This window comes from Rhincodon typus, unplaced genomic scaffold (genome assembly GCF_021869965.1).
Source record: "Rhincodon typus isolate 14 unplaced genomic scaffold, sRhiTyp1.1 hic_rhity00009663, whole genome shotgun sequence".
Lineage (NCBI taxonomy): Eukaryota > Metazoa > Chordata > Chondrichthyes > Orectolobiformes > Rhincodontidae > Rhincodon > Rhincodon typus.
The window spans coordinates 1-8,007 of record NW_025975301.1 but is presented as its reverse complement, the minus strand read 5'-3'; the positions used below and the strand labels follow the sequence as shown (position 1 = coordinate 8,007).

At 38.8% G+C, this 8,007-nt stretch overlaps 1 long non-coding RNA gene across 1 annotated transcript; it reads left to right on the top strand.

Moving 5' to 3' along the window:
• The first annotated feature begins 3,178 nt into the window (after positions 1 to 3,178).
• LOC125482384 lies at positions 3,179 to 6,765 on the top strand. The gene is made up of 3 exons (XR_007261629.1): positions 3,179 to 3,245; positions 3,526 to 3,597; positions 6,618 to 6,765. It is a non-coding gene; the product is annotated as an uncharacterized LOC125482384 (long non-coding RNA).
• The last annotated feature ends 1,242 nt before the right edge of the window (positions 6,766 to 8,007 follow it).

Genomic DNA, 8,007 nt, shown 5'->3' with positions numbered 1-8,007 from the left:
GTCAGCCTTTCTGCTCCTATGATGCTGCTTGGCCTGCTGTGTTCATCCAGCCCTGCACCTTGTTGTCTCGGATTCACCAGCATCTGCAGTTCCTACTATCTCTTGTACAAGTACGACTTGTGTTTATTTGAACAGCATTCCAGTAGAATTTAGACCAGTTAGGAAGTAGTTAGTAGTCTGGGGGAATTATTCAGTTTGTTAGTAATTCTGTTAATTTGTTCATTGTTAGGGCTAAGCAAATAAATTGTTGCTTGTTATTTGTAAAGTGGATATCAGGGATTTTCTTTCTTTTAACTACTCCTTTAACAAATTGCAAGGGGAAAAGCAAGCTTCTCTGGGTGTTTCGGGGATAATTCTTAAAAGGGAACATCTACTCCTGTCAACAGGCTGGGGCATGTGTTTTGGTTTAATGATCAGAGGGGTTCAGACATTCCCCCTCTGTAACAATATTTAAACAGTGGCCAAGTTAAGCAGCCCCGGATTCATCTTTATTACAAACTTACCATTCAAACATTTTAAAACACATGTCCGTAAATATTTAACTAAAGCAAAGTTTAGTAAGGTGTTGGCTTTTTTTTCCTTTTTCCAGAATATCTTTTAGATTGTCATTTTCCAAATAACTAATTCTTGTCTTTTATATCTAAAAGTATTGGTGTGTAACAATTATAAAATTATTTGTCTAAAATGATTGCAACAACTTTAGGGATCAAGAATACTAAGGTTCCAGTAAAAGTTTAGATCAATACTCTTAGGTATTTTTGGATTATATCTCATAATGAATTATTGAAAAGTACCTTTCATAATTGGTTTGGGGGTCACTTTTATAACATATTGATAGTTTTATGTCAATAGGACTAAAAGTTGATAAACAGGTACGAAATACCAAGGTTTTTAGTTTAATTTGCATTTGATTCTTCCAAACAATGCTTCCAGAAATTGTAAATAGTTGAAAAGAACTATATGTAGAGCAAAACTCATCTACCATGGCAAAAACATAAAGCCACAGAACTGCCATGATGCTGAAGGAATTAATTTGCTCCATTGTGACTGGGCAATTCAAATTAGTGCAAACTCTTACCTTTTTCCCAGCCCTCTGCTCATTGTTTCTGTTTAAACAATCATCCAATGTCCTCTCAAATGCTTTAATCGAAGCTGCCTCCACCACAATTCCAGACACTGCATTACAAGCCCAAATGGCTTACTACGTGAGAAAACAATTTCTTGCATTTGCTTCCATTGGAGGACACTTTAAACTTTGCCCTGTGGTTCTCAATCCTTTTAAGAGCATGAACAATTTCTCCCTATCTCTGTCCAGACTCTTCATGATTTTAACAATTTCTATCAAAACTCCCCTCAGCTTTCTCCATTACAAGGAAATCAGTTCCAAATTCTCCAATCTATCCTCATTAATGCAGGTTCTCAACCTTGGAACCACTCTCATAAGCCTCTTCTTTACTGTCTCCAATGTATTGTCATTATTCCTGAAGTGTGGCTCCAGAACTGCACACAATTTTCCAGCTGAGATCTCACCAAGCCTTGTGTAAGATCAGTGTAAACTTCCTGATCTTTTACAAAGCACAAGATTAAACATCTTGGAGGAAACAATTCTAAGACATAGAATTGCCTTTGATCTTCAGAGGAAATGGTTTGACTTTTACACCTCTCAGAAGGTATTTATAATAGATTTGCAGAGTTGCTGTCATTTGTTATAGTGATATGGTCCCTACTTCTAGGTCAGAAGATCAAGGTTAAAGTCCCAGGCCAGTCTTTCAGGAAATGGAAAGAGTGCTCAGAAAATTGGTACACAGCAAACTGCACTGCTAAATCCTTGCTAGTCCACATGTCTTTATGTATAAGATTTAGAAATATGGCTTCATGAACTGGAGTTCATTTCTCCCTAATCGTCGGTGATACTGCGCCAAGTGATCAAAAGCAAAATCACTTCCAGGAAGATAGAAGTTGGATGTTAAAGACAGGATTCTCTCAGTGATCATCTGGTTCCAAAATGCAATACCTGTATGTATGCAATCCATAAGTTCACATTACTCTAGTCTGCATAATTTCTAACCCTACCCTAACCTTTAAGGTAGAAAACTGATATGTCCTTAACCCCAGCAGATGAAACTGCAGTTTGGTCCACGGATCACAGGAGTGCCAAAGGGAAATGCTTTTGGCTCTAAGACAAATTTGTCAAGACCCTGGCTGTATGGATTTGGGACAGGCTGTCTGACAAATCGATCCATGGCATCATCACTGTAGATCATCGCGCTGAATCCAAACATACACTTTCTCCTTTTCATACTGAGTGCTGTTAAAGGTATGTACTAAGGTCAACAGGAAGGGTTTTAATTATGCACTCACTTGAATCCCCTTAATACCTGCTTTTCCAGCAGCTTTGAACAACATTCCAGCTCATGATGTCCCACTGCCTCATGATTTTGTTGTGTTTGCAGCCATCAATTATATTTTCCATCTTTTCTCCCTGTTGCAGAATGTTACAGCCAGGATCTCCAATCAAAGGGCATAAGGGCTGAAGGGTCTACAACGAGCAAGCCCGAGCTCATAATTATATTTCGGAGAAAGTTATGGACCTTTACAGAGTGAAAGGAAGTTACACATAGCACAATACCCCACGTCTCAATGTTGAGGAGGAGGGTGTGTGTTAATTTTCTTTCAATTGTTTGTCAAGGTGCTTCTTTTCAGTGTTGCCCCTTATTATATGGCTGTGTACTTTTATGATTTAGACAATATGATTGAGTTGGCTTTATATGTTCAGCCTGGCCTGATTTAGGTTGTATTTATCTGATTAAAGCAGAATTTGAATTAAGCCACAGTTAAAGTATTCCCTCTTTTACAATGTTGATAAAATCCCAAACTCTTCACTCATTACATCGCTAATGAATGCATCTACCCCAAACATCTATCTAGATAAATAAAGCAAACACATTGGCCATGTCAAAACAAAAAGTATATTTATTTCTTGCTTCAGCAGAATCTGTGTACCAAGCTAATTTTGTAAGGTTTTGTTAATTTTTTCAATTTATTGTGACAGACGTCCTTATCAGTATGTCCCAATAGTTTGTGTTGTTTAGACAGGTGTAATAGTCAGTCAGACAATCTGTGACGTAAGGAAATTATTTCTTTAAATTCAGGGTTGCAGAGTGTCCTAACACAAAGAATCTGATATCAGAAGCAAGATCAAATCATCTCCGTGAAAACACAGCTCTTGCTCTTCTAAGCCTCAGGTAAATTGATCGATTAATGGAATTTGGAAATAAAAGAACAATAATTACGAATTTCGGATAAACTTGAGAATTAAATCAAACTCTGTGCGACTGTTGATTTTATTTTACAAATAGAAATGGGGTGGGGAGGGTGGGAAATGTTAGAATATAAGAATTTTACCAGCACAAATTCTTATTTAGGTGCAAGGTTTTTCTGCTGGACAAAATGCAAAGATTTGGTTTGTTTAGCCTTTAACTTCAATTGCAAGTTGAATATATTATTTAATTTTGCACCCGGTAGGAACTGACATTAAAAGAATCATGCTCCTGGGGATTCTTGCCATTTGCTTCTGTGCTGTTACTGCAGCTCCAAGTGAGTATTTAAGCATTTAGATATTTATTAGAACTCTAGCTCCGCTAATTATTAAATAATTGTGTATCTTCCAACAGCCAATGTGACTGATAATATGAAGACCACATTGAGGCACATTAGACGTAGATTCTGCAGATCATAAAGCAAAGAACCCTGTGATCAAGGCTTAATGCAAAGACCCATTCTGTGTCAGATCTGCCTATTATACTAAAACATGACTAGCCAGTCTGTAACACAACAGAAACTTTCGTATAAACAATGCGCTAGCTTGATTCAAGTTGTAGAATGACCATAAATTACAACTGCCGCCTTAACATACTTGATTATACAAAACCAGAGGGCTTGAGAAATTCAGCTGGTCTGGCAGTGTCTGTAAAGAGAAAACAGAGTTAATGTTTCAAGTCCAGTGACACTTCCTCAGAACCTTTCTCTCTGTTTTGGCTTCATATTTCCATCATCTGCAGGTCTTAGTGTCTATTTACTTGATTAATACACTAGGTCTAACATTGGCAAACAATTGGGTCAATTTTAAGAAATAACAGAGTGTGGAGCTGGAGGAACACAGCATGCCAGGCAGAATTAGAGGAGCAGGAATGTTGACGTTTTGGGTCAGGAACCTTCTTCAGAAAATTTTCTGAAGAAGCGTCCTGACCTGAAACGTCAACTTTCCTGCTCCTCTGATGCTGCCTGGCGTGCTGTGCTCCTCCAGCTCCACGCTGTGTTCTCTCTGACTCCAGCATAGGCAGTGTCTGAGTGGGTAAATTTTAACCCTTTTTTCTCTGTTGTTTAAGCACTAAGCCTTAGAATGGTGATTTAGACTTGGCAATGTTTGTGCTGGCCTCATTCCCTCCTCTAAAATGGGATTTAGATAAGATATGGTGATCAGAAGCCCCAAGGGGCTGTGAACGTGTGAAATCCCAGCATGCTTCACTGATGCTCTGACCACCACACGGCTTATAATCCAACGGTGCCCTGAAATTTACGCAAACTAGAGACCGTTCCAAATCCTCTCACACATTCTGTCTGCAGGTTCTCCTGGTCTGCTCTAAATTCTATTATAGTGGGAATGTAGGAGGCAGAGGGTGGTGGTGGAAGGTTGCTTTTCAGACTGGAGGTCTGTGATCAAGCAATGTGCCACAAGGATTGGTGCTGGGTCCTCTGCTTTTTGTCATTTATATAAACAATTTAGATATGAATAAAGAACATATGGTTCATAAGTTTGCAGATGGCACCAAAATTAGTGGTGTAGTGGACAGCTAAGAAGGTTATGTTGGAGTAAAATTGGACCTTGGATCAGATGGGCCAAGGAGTGGCAGATAGAGCTTAATATAGATAAAGGTAAAGTGCTACATTTTGGTAGGGCAAATCAGGGCAGGACTTATACACTTAATGGTAAGGTCCTGGGAAGTGTTGCCGAACAAAGAGACCTTGGAGTGCAGGTTCATAGTTCCTTGAAAGTAGAGTCGCAGGTAGACAGGGTAGTGAAGAAGGCATTTGGTGTACTTGCCTATGTTGTTCAGTGCATTGAGTATAGGAGTTGCAAGGTCATGTTTGACGCTGTACAGGACATTGCTAGGCCACTTTAGGAATACTGCATTTAATTCTGGTCTTCCTGCTATAGAAAAGATGTTGTTAAACTTGAAAGGGATTTACAAAGATGTTGCCAGGTTTGGAGGGTTTGAGCTACACAGAGAGGCAGAATAGGCTGGGGCTATTTTTCCTGGAGATTCAAAGGCTGAGGGGGTGATTTTATAGACGTTTATAAAATCATGAGGGCATGAATAGGGTGAATAATCAATGGTTTTCCCCAGGGTAGAGGGGCCAAGAACTGGAAGGCATAAGTCGAAGGTGAGAGGGGAAAGATTTAAAAGGGACATAAGGAGCAACTTTTTAACCCAGAGGGTGGTGTGTGTATGGAAAGAACTGCTAGAGGAAATGGTGGAGGCTGGTACAATTTCAACATTTAAAAGCCATGTGAATGGATATATGAATAGGAAGGATTTAGAGGGATATGGGACAAATGCTGACTAATGGGACTAGATTAATTTTGGATATCTGGTCAGCATTGATGAGTTGAACCAAAGGGTCTGTTTCTGTGCTGTACATCTCTATGATTCTATGACTCTAAATAATGACCACTGATACTCTACAAAAATTATTTTCCATTAACAGTCAATAGCATTACCATCACTGAATTCCTCGATATTAACATCCTGGAGATTACCATTGACCAGTAATTTACCGAGAGTTGTTATATAAATACTGTGGTTACAAGGTGCAGATCAGAAGCTAGGAAGCCCACAATGAATAACTCCCCAAGGCCTGGCGACAATCTACAAGGTTTAAGTCAGGAGTGTGATGGAAACCTCCCCACTTGCCTGGATGAGTGCTGCCCCAGCAACCTCAAGAAGCTTGATGCCATCCAAGGCAAAGGAGCCCTTTTGATTGGCACAACATCAACAAATATTCACTCCCTCCACCATCACCAACATGTGCCATCCTTCTACGCATTGCAGAAGTTCACCAAAGCTCCTTAGACTGCACCTTCCAAACTCACAACCACTTCCATTTAAAAGGACAAGGGCAACAGACGCATGGGAACACCATCACCTGCAAGTTCTACCATTCACCGTTCTGACTGGAAATATATTACTGTTCCTTCCTCATCACTGGGTCAAAATCCTGGAAAGAGCATTGTAGATGTGGCTACACTAAAGGACAGCAGTGGTTCGAGAAGGTAACTGGCCATAACATTCTCAAAGATAACTAGGGATGGGGAACAAATGCTGGCCAACCACTGACTCCCACATCAAGTGAATGTTTCTTTTTAAAAAAGTATTCTTGCAAATTCTGCTGATAAGTGCAAGGTGCCGTGTTATAAAAAAATCATTTTTTTCCAAGACATTCAAGTTCTCTAACACCAAATGACTATTAACACATTAATTCTGATGTTAACTGTGTGGTTTGATGCAAGCAATAATGATTTGCATTAATTATAAATTCTGATTTTTATTGTTTAGGTTTTAGTTCGGGTGGAGATCGTACTTTTCCTCATGATATTACAAGCCAATCTGAACTGACACGGCTATACAACACCCCAGTCGTAACAGCTGAAAGGGTAGAGAGGCCTTTGGGTATTGCTGGCTGGTTAGGGTTAAAACATTCAGGAGTAAGGTAATTGTACTAAGTTTCAGTCTTCGATTTGGTATTCTCTAAAACTGTGCCAAATAGGGGGACTTTCCATTGTGTTTTGTATATACAAAATAAGGACTGAAAAGTGATGTGATGATGTTCGAAAATTTACATATTCTAAAATTTCAGTGAGTATCAGCATACAACCTGTAATGCCTATCCAAGGTGATAGATGTTTGAGGTTACTTTAGAATCTCATATCGTCATTCATACATTTATCCCAGTGAACACAATCTGACATACACAGCATTTGTGGTTGTTCCACTCATGACAAATTAATGAAAGAAATAACTATCAAGTGTAACTATCTCCTAAGCAGAATAACTAACTACTCAAAACAAGAAAATGTCTGGAGAGACTTTCAAAGCCAAGTCATTTACATGGACAATTATTTCATAACCATTTCCTCTAATTACATGTTAGCTCACATCTGATTCAGAAGGTCGTTGATTTAAATTCCACTCCAGAAACCCAAACAAAAATTATAGGTTGATAGTACTGAAGGAGTAATGCACTGTTCGAGGTAAAGTCTTTTGCAGGAGACATTTTCTCATAGTTTAGCATGTTCGCCCAGCAGGATGCAAAAGATTCTCAATCACAATTTTGTAGAAGGAGAATTATCACTGGAGTCCCGGCCATATTAATCCCTCAAACAACATCAGTAAAACAATAAGACATTGTAGTTTTATTGATGTTTGTGGGACATTGCTTTGCACAAATTGGCTGCTTTTTACAACAGTGACTACATTCAAAAGTGCTTCATTTATTATAAAGCAAATTGATTTGACTGAGTGATTGATGTGGGACCTTACCTCTCATCATTTAGGTCTAAAGTCCCTGAAAGGTAGCAGTGACAGAAAACCCATGTCTCCATATCTCCAATACCACTTCCATACTGCCTCATATTCCCATGCATGTCACAACTTCCATGCGTCCTCTTTGCTCCCCAATCAAAAACAATGCCTTCTCGGTACAGAGTTCACAAGACATGGAATAGCATTGTCAAATATTTGGAACACTTATGATTTTTTTCAAAAATGACCTTCTGGGAGAAAAAAAAACCATCCTTTTTACCTTGTCATTAAGCTGTCAGACAGCAATTGGATGGTCCCACTGAAATAAACTTTAATGCTTTACGAATAAATAAATACACAGGCATTGAAAAATCATTTCAAACAAAGATCAAGTTAATAAAAGGTAATAAAACTGGCTGAGGCT